The 14,760-nt window shown below is 41.8% G+C and overlaps 1 long non-coding RNA gene across 1 annotated transcript in view; it reads left to right on the top strand.

Annotated features, from left to right (window-relative positions):
- Nucleotides 1–12,022, top strand: part of LOC129392481 (uncharacterized) — a 460,125-nt gene extending 448,103 nt beyond the window's left edge. Inside the window, exon 7 of the long non-coding RNA XR_008618434.1 lies at nt 11,971–12,022. This is a non-coding gene — a long non-coding RNA (uncharacterized lncRNA). The remainder of the gene's footprint in view (nt 1–11,970) is intronic.
- Nucleotides 12,023–14,760: the final 2,738 nt, after the last annotated feature.

Raw genomic sequence — 14,760 nt, 5'->3', positions numbered from 1 at the left:
TTTCTTTCCTTCTGCTAACTTTGGGGGTTTTTTGTTCTTCTTTCTCTAATTGCTTTAGGTGTAAGGTTAGGTTATTTATTTGAGATGTTTCTTGTTTCTTGAGTTAGGATTGTATTGCTCTAAACTTCCCTCTTAAAACTGCTTTTGCTGCATCCCATGAGTTTTGGGTTGTCATGTTTTCATTGTCATTTGTTTCTAGTTTTTTTTTTTTCTTTTTTTTTTTTGTGGCGCACAGGCCTCTCCCGTTGTGGAGCCCAGGCTCCAGACGCGCAGGCTCAGTGGCCGTGGCTCACGGGCCTAGTCACTCGGCGGCATGTGGGATCTTCCTGGACCGGGGCACGAACCCATGTCCCCTGCATTGGCAGGCGGACTCTCAACCACTGCGCCACCAGGGAAGCCCAATTTCTAGGTACTTTTTGATTTCCTCTTTGAATTTTTCAGTGATCTCTTGGTTATTTAGTAGTGTATTGTTTTGCCTCTATGTGTTTGTATTTCTTACAGATTTTTTCCTGTAATTTTATCTAGTCTCATAGTGTTGTAGTCAGAAAAGGTACTTGATATGATTTCAATTTTCTTAAATTTACCAAGGTTTGATATGTGACCCAAGAAATCATCTATCCTGGAGAATGTTCCAGAAGAAAGAGTATTCTGTTGTTTTTCGATGGAATATCCTATAAAAATCAATTAAGTCTATCTGGACTAATGTGTCATTTAAAGCTTCTGTCTCCTTATTTATTTTCATTTTGGATGATCTGTCCATTGGTGAAAGTGGGGTTTTAAAGTCCCCTACTATGACTGTGTTATGTCGATTTCCCCTTTCATGGCTGTTAGTATTTGCCTTAAGTATTCAGTTGTTCCTATGTTGGGTGCATAAATATTTACAATTGTTATATATTCTTCTTTGATTGTCCCTTGATCATTCTGTAGTGTCCTTCTGTGTCTCTTGTAATAGTCTTTATTTTAAAGTCTATTTTGTCTGAATGAGAAATGCTACTCCAGCTTTCTTTTGATTTCCATTTGCATGGAGTATCTTTTTTTCATCCTCTCACTTTCAGTCTGTATGTGTCCCTAGGTCTGAAGTGGGTCTCTTGTAGACAGCATATATACAGGTCTTGTTTTTGTATCCTTTCAGCTAGCCTATGTCTGTTGGTTGGAGCATTTAATCCATTTGCATTTAAGGTAGTTATCGATATGTATGTTCCTATTACCATTTTCTTAATTGTTTTGGGTTTGTTATTGTAGGTCTTTTCCTTCTTCTGTGTTTCCTGCCAAGAGAAGTTCCCTTAGCATTTGTTGTAAAGCTGGTTTGGTGGTGCTGAATTCTCTTAGCTTTTGCTTCTCTGTTAAGGTTTTAGTTTCTCCATAGAATCTGAATGAAATCCTTGCTAGGTAGAGTAATATTGGTTTTAATTTTTTTCCATTTCAACACTTTGAATATGTCCTGCCACTCCCTTCCGGCTTGCAGAGTTTCTGCTGAAAGTTCAGCTGTTAACCTTATGGGGATGCCCTTGTATGTTATTTGTTGCTTTTCCCTTGCTACTTTTAGTGTTTTTTCTTTGTATTTAATTTTTGATAGTTTGATTAATATGTATCTTGGCATGTTTCTCCTTGGATGTACCCTGTATGGGACTCTTTGTGCTTCCTGGAGTATTTCCTTTCCCTTATTAGGGAAGTTTTCAACTATAAGCTCTTCAAATATTTCCACAGTACCTTTCTTTTCCTCTTCTTCTTCTGGGACCCCTATTATCCAAATGTTGGTGCATTTAATGTTGTCCCAGAGGTCTCGGAGACTGTCCTCAATTCTTTTCATACTTTTTTTCTTTATTCTGCTCTGCAGTAGTTATTTCCACTATTTTATCTTCCAGGTCACTTATCCTTTCTTCTGCCTCACTTATTCTGCTATTGATCCCTTCTAGAGAATTTTTAATTTCATTTATTGTGTTGTTCATCATTGTTTGTTTGCTCTTAAGTTCTTCTACGTCCTTGTTAAACATTTCTTGTATTTTCTCCTTTCTATTTCCAAGATTTTGGATCATCTTTACTCTCATTAGTCTGAATTATTTTCATGTAGACTGCCTGTTTCCTCTACATTTGTTTGGTCTGGTGGGTTTTTACCTTGCTCCTTCATCTGCTGTGTATTTCTCTGTTTTCTCATTTTGCTTAACTTACTGTGTTTGGTGTCTCCTTTCCACAGTCTGCAGGTTCATAGTTCCCGTTGTTTTTGGTGTCTGCCCCCAGTGGTTAAGGTTGGTTCAGTGCGTTGTGAAGGCTTTCTGGTGGAGGGCACTGGTGCCTGTGTTCTGGTGGATGAGTCTTGATCTTGTCTTTCTGGTGGCAAGGACCTCATCCGGTGGTGTGTTTTGGGTGTCTGTGAGCTTATTATGAATTTAGGCAGCCTCTCTGCTAATGGGTGGTGTTGTGATCCTGTCTTGCTAGTTGTTTGGCATAGGGTCTCCAGCACTGTAGCTTGGTGGTTGTTGAGTGGAGCTGGGTCTTAGCATTGAGATGGAAATCTCTGGGAGAGCTTTTGCCATTTGATATTATGTGGAGCCAGGAGCTCTCTGAAGGACCAATGTCCTGAACTTTGCTCTCCCACCTCAGAGGCACAGGCCTGACACCTGGCCAGAGCACCAAGACCCTGTCAGCCACACAGCTCAGAAGAAATGGGAGAAAAAAAGAATGAAAGAAAGAAAAAATAAAATAAAGTTATTAATTTAAAAAATTTTAATTATTAATAATAAAAAATTAAAAAGTAACAAAAAGAGAAAAAAAAAGAAAGATAGAAAAGAGCAACCAAACCAAACAACAAGTCCACCAATGATAACAAGCACTAAAATCTATACTCAAAAAAAAAAAGTACAGACAGAATCCTAGGAGAAATGGTAAAAGCAAAGCTATACCGACAAAATTAAAAAAGAAGCATACACATACACACTCACAAAAATAGAAAAAGAAAAAAAATATATATATATATATATAAAGGAAGAGAACAACCAAACCAATAAACAAATCTACCAATGAAAATAAACTCTAATTACTAAAGTAAGATAAACATAAAAACAGAAACAAATTAGATTCAGAAAGCAAACCCCAAGTCTACAGTTGCTCCCAAAGTTCACTGCCTCAATTTTGAGATGATTCATTGTCTACTCAGGTATTCCAGAGACGCAGGGTTCATCAAGTTTACTGTGGAGATTGAATCTGGTGCTCCTGAGGCTGCTGGGAGAAATTTCCCTTTCTCTTCTTTGTTCGCACAGCTACTGGGTTTCAGCTTTGGATTTGGCCCCGCCTCTGCATGTAGGTCGCCTGAGGGCATCTGTTCTTTTCTCAGACAGGACAGGGTTAAAGGAGCAGCTGATTAGGAGGCTCTGGCTCACTCAGGCTGTGAGAGGGAGGGGTATGGATTGCAGGGCGAGCCTGCGGTGGCAGAGGCCGGCTGGCCTGACGTAGCAAGAGCCTGAGGTATGCAGTGTGTGCTCCCAGGGAAGTCGTCCCTGGATCACGGGACCCTGGCAGTGACAGGCTGCACAGCCTCCCAGGATGGGAGTTGTGGAGAGTGACCTGTGCTCGCACACAGGCTCCTTGCTGGCTGCAGCAGCAGCCTTAGCATTTCAGGCCCGTCTCTGGGGTCCGCGCTGATAGCTGTGGCTCACTCCCATCTCTGGAGCTCCTTTAGGTGGTGCTCTGAATACCCTCTCCTCACGCTCCCCAAAACAATGGTCTCTTGACTCTTAGGCAGGTCCAGACTCTTTCCCGGACTCCCTGGCGGCTAGCTGTGATGCACTAGCCCCTTCAGGCTGTGTTCACGCCGCCAACCCCAGTCCTCCCCTGGGATCTGACCTGCGAAGCCCGAGCCTCAGCTCCCAGCCCCGCCCGCCCCCGGCGGGTGAGCAGAGAAGCCTCTCGGGCTGGTCAGTGCTGGTCGGCACCGATTCTCTGCGGGAATCTCTCCGCTTTGCCCTCTGCACCCCTGTTGCTGCGCTCTCCTCCGTGGCCCCGAAGCTTCCCCCCCGCCCCCGCCACCCGCCATCTCCACCAGTGAAGAGGCTTCTAGTGTGTGGAAACTTTTCCTCCTTCACAGCTCCCTCCCAGAGGTGCAGGTCCCGTCCCTATCCTTTTATCTCTTTTTTCTTTTGCCCTACCAGGGTACATGGGGAGTTTCTTGCCTTTTGGGAGGTCTGAGGTCTTCTGCCAGTGTTCAGTGGGTGTTCTGTCGGAGTTGTTCCACGTGTAGATGTATTTCTGATGTATTTATCGGAAGGAAGGTGATCTCCAAGTCTTAGTCCTATGCCATCTTGAAGGTCTCTCCAGCTTTTTCTTTTTAAAAACATTTATTTTCCTTTTTTTCTTTCCCCCATTCCCCATCCCACATCCCCTATTCCCATTCCATAGCTTAGCTTTTTCTTAATATTAGTCAAAAGACGAAAGTACAAGTGTTTTATTCCATACACATCATGCACTGAGGCATGACAGAAAACAATGTCAGTTTTCTTCCTCTACCCATGCTCTTGACTTCACTGATTTGAGGCTTCTGTGAACTTCTTTGAGCTTTGGTGCTAATTTTGATGTTCTGTGAGCTGTTCCCCACAGGGGTAATTTTGGCATGCTGGCAGTTCTTCCTCTTTTCCTTCCTTTAGCAATAAGTCTAGGGTGAGGTGTGGAGGAGGCGTGAGGCTGGGGTGAGTTCATTCATTCCTCAGCTCATTGCCCTGTGTTCGTCTGCCAGGGCTACCATAACAAAGTAATGTAGATGGATGGCTTAAACAACACGGTTTTATCTTCTCATAATTCTGGAGGCTCGATGTCTGAGGGGAGGTATTGGCAGCATCGATTCCTTCAGCAGCCTCTGTCCTTGGCTTGTAGATGGGCTCCTTGTCCCTCTGTGTTCACACGGTCTGCCTTCTGTGTGTGTGTCTGTGTCCTCATCTCCTCTTCTTATGAGGACACCAGTCATACTGGATTAGGGCTCATCCTCATGACCAAAGTTTAGCTTAATTACCTCTTGAAAAGTCCTACCTCCAAATGTAGTCACGTTCTGAGGTTCTGGGGCTTAGGACTTCAACCAATGAACTTTGGTGGGAGTGCAGTTCAGCCCTTAGGAGCCCCCTTCCTCCAGATTCAAGATTGGCATAATCAGCCTTGGGTGTTACACCTCTCCATCTCCCTCCTCTGTTCTGCCTCCCTCTTCTGCTTTTAAGAGCTCCCGTGATTACATAAGGCCCATTTGGATAACCCAGGATAATCTCCCTTTTTTACAGTAAACTAATTAGCAACTTTAATTCCATCTGTAACCTTACTTCGCTTTTGCCATGTAATATAACATAGTCACAGGCTCTGGGATTAAGGCACGTGCATCTTTGGGGGCCATAATCCTGCCTACCCCTCCAACAAAGAAGAGAATCCATCCCACTTTTCAACAAATACCGATTCTCTCCTTTAAGGCTACTTGGGGCCAAACTCTTGGGGAAAATTTTCTCCTTCCTCTTCGTATTTTTCCTGTTTCCACTGAGGATAGCGTGTGAGCAGGTTTACTTCTGCCCCCTTCTCCACACGGGGATACAGTCTTTCTCACAGAAGCAGAGCTCACCAGTCAGGCTTGTCTGAATCAGTACATCCATTTGGCCGGGTTAGCAGAGGCTGGAGCCACGGTGTCAAGGGCAGAAACCAGACCTCACACTTCCTCTTTCCCTTAATGGCATGGATCAATAGGGAGGCCAGGAACTTTTCCTCTGGCAGAGACATCCGTCTCTTCTCCAGCCTTCACATTTTCTTCTTTTACTTTCTGCATCCAGCCTGACTGGCCCGCTTGTCCTTCTTCATGATGAGTGAATAAGTCAGCTTAGAACTTGCCCTCTGCAGCCCTCTGTCTTTTCTTCAGTGCAAAAGGAGAAAAGTACCCCACGTTGTTTTCAACTCTGAGTCACATTCTCCAATCCAGTTTTTATCCAGACTCCTGCTTTGAGATGATTAATTTTGCAAGTGCCCCATAATCTCAAAGCAGGAGTCTCTGGATAAAGGCACTTGCAAAATCATTGTCACCCATATTTTCTTTTGGAGTTAGCATATAATTCTCCTGTGATGTCTGTCAGCTAGCCTTTAGAGAGGAGGAAAAGAGCCTCTTAAAGCTCAAACAAGAGCATCTACTTTACTCTAGTAATGCTGCTGTGTGGAAACCAGAGGTTTATTTGAAGTCTTCTAGTATTTTCTACAGGATAGTATGACAAGGATGCTGATATAGAGGATCCCCACCTGCCCCTACTTTATCCATAAACATTCAATTTTTATCAGTATGACTTTCACATAAGCTTTTAATTGAACAGGATTACCCAGTGCTAAAAGCATTGTGTTAATACTAACTGATGTTAGTAAACAATCCTATTGTGATATCAGTGCATGTTGGTATATACTGTTAGAAAGGTCTGCAGAGTCCAAAATGTCTTCCCTCACTTGCCTGCCTGGTTTCTTGGTGAGGATGGGTGAAAGGTGGGGCTCAATGACGTCCTCTCTCTCCATACCATCTCTCTTTAGTTGTTATGGGTTTTGTGTTACAGGTTTTATGTCTCCCTAATTCATATGTTGAAGTCCTAATTACCCCATTATCTCAGAATGTAAACTTATTTGATGGCAGGGCCTTTATAGAGGTAATCAAGTTAAAATGAGGTCATTAGGTTGGGCCCTAATCTAATATGACTGGTGTCACTATACGAAGGGGAGATTCAGACACAGACACGCATACAGGGAAGATGATGTGAAGAGACACAGGAAAAAGGTGACCACCTATAAGCCAAGGAGAGAGCCCTGGACAGATTTTTCCCTCACAGCCTTCGAAAGGGACCAACACTGCCTAAACCTCGATTTTGGACTTCTAGCCTCCAGAACTGTAAGACAATAAATTTCTGTTGTTTAAGCCACCCAGTTTGTAGTACTTTGTTACAGAAGCCCTGGCAAACTAACATATCTGGGTAGTTGTGCTTCTTATAAAGTGGCCCAGGGCTCTAAAGACCAAGGGAGAAGCTGTCTGAGGTAGGACTCAGGCCTGACATAGTGTTATTCTGCCATACTCTCTTGGCCAAAGCAATCACAGCACAGCTTGGATTCATGGAAGGAGACATAGACCCTGCCTTCAGATGGGAAGAGTGTCAGAGAATTTTCAGCACTTTTTAATCTGCCACAGTGACAGGACAGATGAGGATACAGTGGGGGTCCTGACTTTAGGGAATTTATGTCAATAAGAGCATCTGTTGTTACTTTGGTAAGAAATTGTAAACTTTATATATTCTTACTAAGTTTGTAAAGATTCAACCCCGGTAAATGCACATATTCTCATCAATGACTGGGATTGAGATAAAGCAAACCTGGAAACCTGATTCCCTTGTTAGTTACAGCCTTACAGGCAGTTCTTCTAGTGAGGGGTCAAGTCAGGGTTCTAGACCCTGACTGGAAGGGTCTAGAAAACCTGCTTTCTAGTTCCATGCCAGCCTCTAACAAGCTGAGATACCTTGGGTAAATCAACCGACCTCTTTGCATTTCAGTTTCTTTATTAGGAGAAAGAGAACAAGGCCATCTTGAAAGCCTCTTCCAGCTATGAAATTTTATGACTCGATTAATTTTTTCACTACATAATAAGAACTTGTTATTCCTAAGAAATCAAAATTCCCATGAATGCATCTTACTGAATATTTGCTTTAAGTTTGCATCCACTATTTCCTCCAACCTGCCGCATCTTTGAAGAGTAGTGTTATCTGCTACCTTAGTTCATTTTTAATATATGTGGTCTACTTTATCTGCTCTGCTGTGCCTGCAAACTAGAATATTCTCCAATTATTTCAGTTCCAGGCTTCCTTGCTGAGGCTTAGAAACAGAGGGCTAACTGGGACAAACTGTACCGGGAACTTTGGCCATATGCTACTTGTCCACTAAACTCCGAACAAAGAGCGCACATTTACTTCACTGTTCATGTCTATTGAAGGTCACTCTGAAACTGACCTTGCCAGGAACTGTGACTCACAGATAAAAGATCCTGTGGGTAGTGGAGTACCCCCAGAGCCATCCCACACAAAGACAGCATGCTTTTGTAACACCCACATACCTTATATTTTATGCTACAGATGGCACTTTAAGCTCCGCTTATAAAGAATCATTGTCAGGCTCAGAGGTCAAATGCACTGAATAAAGTATCAATTTAAGGGGAACTCGTGTTTGAAATACTTTCCTACTTTAGTAAATTCTCTGAGCCCTGTAAGAGCGCATAACAGGTCCAACGGAATGACCTCTTTAAACCACCAAAAACTCATTTACACACTCCTTGTAACAGATCCTTTAGTTCGACTTCTTTGAGCAATTGCTTTCTTTGTACTAAGCTTCAGAGCATGCACTCTATCAAAGCAATTTAAAAGGTCTAACATTTTTGAAGAAAGCCAAATGCAGAAATCTCTCTGCTGACCTCATGATCAGTATTCTGCTTGAAAAAGACAGAAGGCTTATCAATGAGATGTGAATGTTCTGCTTCCTTTAGGAGATTAAGGAACAGAGCTGTTTATCCTAATTTTATCCAGGCACCCAGATTCCATCTACAGATTTCTCGATGACAGAGGAGAATGGTTTCATAAAAATAGCAAGATGATTCTCAATCTTAACTTCACTTCTCCCCCCTACTCTCTCATTATGTGTTTGAACTTGCCCTTCTTTTTCATATCATCGGCATTATGTAGTTCCTGGGTGAAGCGTATAGGTTGATGAGTCCTCAGCAAGTAAGGGCCTTCTTTTGCACATAAAAGTCCTCTTCCATAAATGTCTATCCCATAACTTTCTGCCCGAACCCTGTACCACAACCTATACTCAATGTCCAATAAGGCTAGTCCGAAGATACTCCGAAACAGTTCATGACCCTTTGCCAGGGTTATATTCTTTTCTGTCCAGTTGTTCTAGTTCAGTTTTAATTTCATTCAGCTCCTGAATTTATTCCTGCTTGCTCCTGTCTCCAGGACTTCATTTTTAGTCTTGCTTTCCCCGTGTTTGATGCTACATGATCAGTATTTTTGGCTCAGCTTTAAATTTCTGGGAATATTTTTTCAAAGTAACTCTTTGTGGAAAAACTTATTCCTGCTTCAGTCCTTTGGGATCAACGTCTTGGTCATGGTCCCTTTGGCCAGTAAATTAACTGTATCTTCCCAGTGTGTTGAGGAGAGAGGTTTAGCAATCATTTTGTGTAGAGGCGTGCTCCCCTGTGTGCTGTATATATTCTGGGTGCCCACCCTCCCAATCTTTTCACACCTTCTCTTATCAGACAGCTTTAAAGGCTGCGTTGACACAGACGTCATGAGAGTGTTACTGGATCCCAGGCTTTATCTCTGGGCTGGGGAATCAGAGCAAAGGTTGCTTCTTACCTTGATACCTAGTGCATTAGTGTAGAGGATGTTGTTGGCCACTGATAGCTCAGCATTGATTTCCTCTCTGGAAGTTTCCCTCTGACTGAAGGAAATGGGCTTACACAGATTATACTTCTGCCACAGGGGCATCCAGGATCCTATGACTGGTTGATTCGGGGATACAAGACCCAGCGTCCTTGCCCAGAATTGGAACAATATTAAAGGTCCATCCCAGCTTCAAGTCACCCCTTAGTCTCTACTGTTACTGCATTACGTTCCAGCTTCTCCCTCAACCCAATCCTGTTTCCTTTGCTCCCTCATAGGTATTTTTCCCTCTGATGAACAGTCTCTGATAAAACCTGCACATAAATCTCTTTACTGGAGTTCGTTCCTAAGACAATGGTGATCTTTTCCTGCAATTAAATGTTAATTTGGGCTCCAAGGCCATGTTTCTCCACACAACCATTTCAACAGGTCATGGCATCCTCTGTAAATTCATGTTAGTGTCATAACAATGGATTCAGTATCATTGTGAACATGAATGACACATGTTGATGAGCAGACATGACTGGAAAACAGCTGCGTTTACATGCTTTAAATAATATTGAGACTAAAACAGAATGTATAAATAGCTGCATAGTGCCATGAATGTTGAAGTTACTCAATACAAATCATTGCATTGGGAATGGCTCTCAACAGACAACCTCTTAAAACATAAGAATCCTCAGTTTTCCATAAAAACTCGTGAAGAAGAAAATTCTTAACAATTTGATAGGTTAAGTGCAAGAAGCAAGGCACAAGTCAGGCCTCTTACCACTAAGTATAGTGAGTAATTTTTTTTTTTTTTTTTTTTTTTTTTTACAGTATAGAACCTGCTTAAAAACTGTGAGGAAGTTGAGTTGGTATATAGATAAATTATCCCTAATTTATTTTTAAACTTTACACCATATTTGGAGAATATGTGTGTGCATTTGGGGCAAGGGTAGGGACTCGGGTATAGAAAAATTTCAGGATAACAGTTTAGTGCTCTCTTAGTTTTATAAATTTTAAAATAGAATATAAATATTGCATACCCCTACCCCATACACAAAGTTAAAGCTCCCTTCTAATTACGCCTATGGATGACTTGTCTCTTTAAGTTTCTCTATCTGTAAAATGGAGATAACAATATCTACCTGCCTCATACAGTGTTGAGATGAATTTCCTAATGTGCATAATATGCTTTGAAGATGAAAACCTTCATATAATTGTTAAGTGTTATTGTGCATAAATTTATTAGGTATCACAGGTGCACAATTCTGAGGAATACATTAAAGGTAAAATTCATAATGAATAATCTTTGAGGTTGTAAACCTGAATTAAATATAAAGGGAAAAACAACCTTCTAAACATTAAACACGGATGGTAATGCTTTTGTTCAGATTTTCCTTGTATATAGATTGGTTATATTTTACAATTAGACAAAGAGCTAAAAAGGCATCAATTAAGTTTTTAAAATCAGGTGAAGCTTGGCTTTCAAAGCTTTGTCCATTCTTGGTAAAATTCTCAATTATAAAAGTTTAATAAAAGAATGCTTCTTTTTATTTATTTTGTGACTTTGGGGATTGATTGGTACAGCCTTAGGGTTTCACTCCAACACATCAACTATAAAATTTTGGCCAAAAGGCATATGGTTATAATATTCTTGATCCTTAAATGCTCTCCTCATTGCCCCAAAAAGTATATTTTCGTTCAGTATACTCCTTCTGCTTCAGGAAAAATAAATCCCATTACTGTAGTAGAGTCCTCGTTGAAATTCTCTTGGGTTCATAATCAAAGTAACTCTTGTGTGTTTCCTGACTTTGTGCTATAGTAATGTATTTCAAGGACAGATGAGAGGTGTATTTTTGCTTAACTTGTGACAGGTGGCATTTTATTCCCCAGGCAGCTCTCTGCTTGGAATATTGTCTACTTCTTCTTGGCCATGAGCACAAATCCAGAGGGACCTGGGCTCAGTTTGAACACCAGTGTCGGGCGCATTCCTGGCTTATTCCACAATCTCTGTGCTGGAGCTGGGGCTCGCCTCTCATCCACCCAGAGAGAGTCAAGCGGTCTTGAGTGAAGAAAGATTTATGTGTTTTTAGAATGAAATAATGCCATTTGCAGGAACAGGGATGGACCTAGAGATTATCATCCTAAGTGAAGTAAGTCAGAAAGAGAAAGACAAATGCCCTATGATATCACTTATATGTGGAATCTAAGATACGACACAAATGAACATGTCTATGAAACAGAAATAGACTCACAGACATAGAGAACGGACTTGTGGTTGCCAAGGGGGAGGGGAGTGAGGGAGGGGAGGATTGGGAGTTTGGGATTAGCAGATGCAAACTAGTATATATAGGATGGATGAACAACAAGGTCCTACTGTACAGCACAGGGAACACTGTCAATGTCCTGTGATAAACCATAATGGAAAAGAATATGAAAAAGAATGTATATATGTATATATATAACTGAATCACTTTGCTGTATAGTAGAAATTAACACAGCATTGTAAATCCACTGTACTTCAATACAATTTTTAAAAAATATTTATCTCTTTTTAAACTTTCACTTTCAGCTGTTTTAAACGCAGGTATTTGAGGAAGTGGGGTGGCCAGTTTGGAACATGGTGAAGAAATGTCCTGCTGAAAACTGCTGCAGAGACAAGCCCCTCCCCTCCTGCTGCCTCACTGCACTTCTGTAAGGCGTTGTCATCATTTATAACCAATCCCTAGTCAGGAGGATGTTCAGGTCAGTGATGCATATACCTGACTGACAGTGAAAAACAGTGTTCTCCCTCTTTAGAGGAGCATTGATTTGTTTTAAGGGTGAGGGCTGCTAGCACAGTAGACAAAGCCATTCCCTGAAACAGGGCTTCATTGTCTTGAGAGCTGATGCGTGTCTGGAAAGGATGGGATCAACTCCATGCACATTGGAAGCATCAACTCTCTATTACAAAGCACCTTAAAGAAGTTCAAATGAAGGTAAGATAAAAGTTAAAGGCTTTTTGAGATAAGTAAAACTTGGGTCTGGCCTGGGTAGAGCATTAACCATCTATCTATTTTGAAGGCTGCTTCTGAATCAAGATCAGACGTGGGCATTCATTCCCTTATTCATTCAGCCAACTAAATTTTCTTATATTGTGAGACAGTGCTGTATGTCAGGACTGTGATCCGTGAAGGATACAAAATGAAATCCCTGCTCTCCCAAATATTACGTCTAGGGGAAAGAATCGAACAGTGAGGAGGGTAAAGAAATCTCGTTACTATCCATGGTGCAGGTCACCCTGTCTCTCACCTAGGATGGATCATCTGGAAGCAGAAGGAGAAAAGGAGGGAGGAAGGAAGGACGGATGGAAGGAAGGAAGGAAGGGAGTGGGAAGGAGGGAGGGAGGGAGGAAGGAAGGAAGGAAGGGAGTGGGAGGGAGGGAGGGAGGAAAAGAGACGAGGGGAGTAAAGGAAAGGATAAAGGGGGATTACTTTTCTCAAAAGGATGAAAGGGGATTACTTTTCTCAAAATGCAAAGACAAATCTCAATAATAGCAACAAAAATAAAAATAATTTCCCTCTAGAAATTCAGGGCAGATGCTAGAGAAGCCCAAGTGTCCACATGTACGGCCTTCTGATTTTCCTCCCTTGGTTGTCTGTTTGGGAGACTCTTGAACTGCTGCTCTGTCCTCATCCACAGCTCTGACGAGTCCACTGAAGTTGATGAGAATCTAATTCTAAGAGAAGCTTTGAGACAGACCTAATTGCGCCGTGTGGCTTGTGGGATCTTAGTTCCCTGACCAGGGATCAAACCCAGGCCCTCGGCAGTGAATGCACTGAGTCCTAACCCATGGACCACCAGGGAATTCCCAAGACAGATCTAATTTTAAAACAGATATTATTATAGGACATGTTATTTGCAAACCAATATGCTTTTTTATCTAGACATTTCATTTACATTGAGGAAATGGGAGCAAATTTAAATGAATCATATCTATTTTCTTTATCCTAATGGGATAAAAGGGTATTCTTGGTTTTCAAAAATATCAAAAATGAGTAGAATAAAACATATGTCATTATCAAGTACCTACCAATGAGACAACCAATTTTGGAAGAAAAAATACTTATCAGGGATTACATAATTGTTGGGGTTTCTTACGTATTTTTCTTATTTAAAAAAATGGAAGCTTGGAAAGGAGGGGGCTATGAATATCTATGACTATTTTGCTTTAAAACCTATAAATACCTAGAGCTTGGATGAAGAGTTCATTAAGAGCATCTCATCATTACATCGCCTACATCTCATCATTCCGTTGCCTTCATCAACTTCTCTCCCATCAGGAGGTCTGGGTTCCACAGGCCATCCCTCCCTCCTCTGCCTTCTCCTAATCCATTCATGCTCCTAGGACACTGCTGGCCCCTCAGCCAGGTCCCAGCTCTGATGGCACATAGAATTAGGATGAAGAGCTTTTATAAAAATGTGATACCTGGATTCAACCCAACATTCAATATATCTAGTGAGCGGCCCAGGAACTGGTGTATTTTTTGTCTCCAGTTGCTTCTAAAAGGTAGCCAGTGTTAAAAACCACTGCCCTGGAAAAGAATCTGAAAAAGATATATATATATATATATATATGTATAATTGAATCACTTGAAACTAACACAGCATTGTAAATCAACTATACGTCAACCCCAAATAAAAATGAAAACAACAACAACAAAAGCAACACTGCCCTAGACCCTCTACTCCTCCTTTGGAACTCACAGTCTGTTATCACAAAATCTCCTATGTACTTATCTACTTCTTTGAAAGTTTCCCTCTTCCTGCTCTAACGGAAACCAGGCTGCTTCCTGAGGATACGGCTTCTTGTGCAGCCTTCTCCTCCCTCCTCAGACCTCCAGCCCCTCGTCCCCTCACCACAGTCAGCTGATGACCTGGACTAGCTTATTGCTCCACTTAAAGAGCAAGAGCAACCAGAGCGAAAGTTCTCATTGTCCCATCACCCATCTCCCCATGTCCCTATATCTGTTCCTTTCACTGTCCTCCTGCTGGGAAAATGATGGACCTGGCCATGCTGGCATAAAAGGCCAGCCTCTCCATTTCTTCACTAGCCTCTCACCCACTCAAGGACTTTGATGCTGAATTAACTCCTCTGTCTCCTCTGTCACTAAGCTTTCCCTGTCTGTTAGATTTGCATCGGTGGGGTTGATATTCACATAATCTCAATGTCAGGCATGGGCACTGATTAATCATTATGGAGGTAACTGGAACCGCCTGTGATCCAGGTGAATGTCATCTGTCTCACCCACCGTAAAATCAGCATGTTTCAAGGTCACTCACCTCAATAAACACCTTCACTTGATCTCACAGACCCAGACTC

Source organism: Physeter macrocephalus, chromosome 10, assembly GCF_002837175.3.
Source record: "Physeter macrocephalus isolate SW-GA chromosome 10, ASM283717v5, whole genome shotgun sequence".
NCBI lineage: Eukaryota > Metazoa > Chordata > Mammalia > Artiodactyla > Physeteridae > Physeter > Physeter macrocephalus.
Note: the sequence above shows the minus strand (reverse complement) of the source record. Positions and strands in the feature narration are given on the sequence as shown.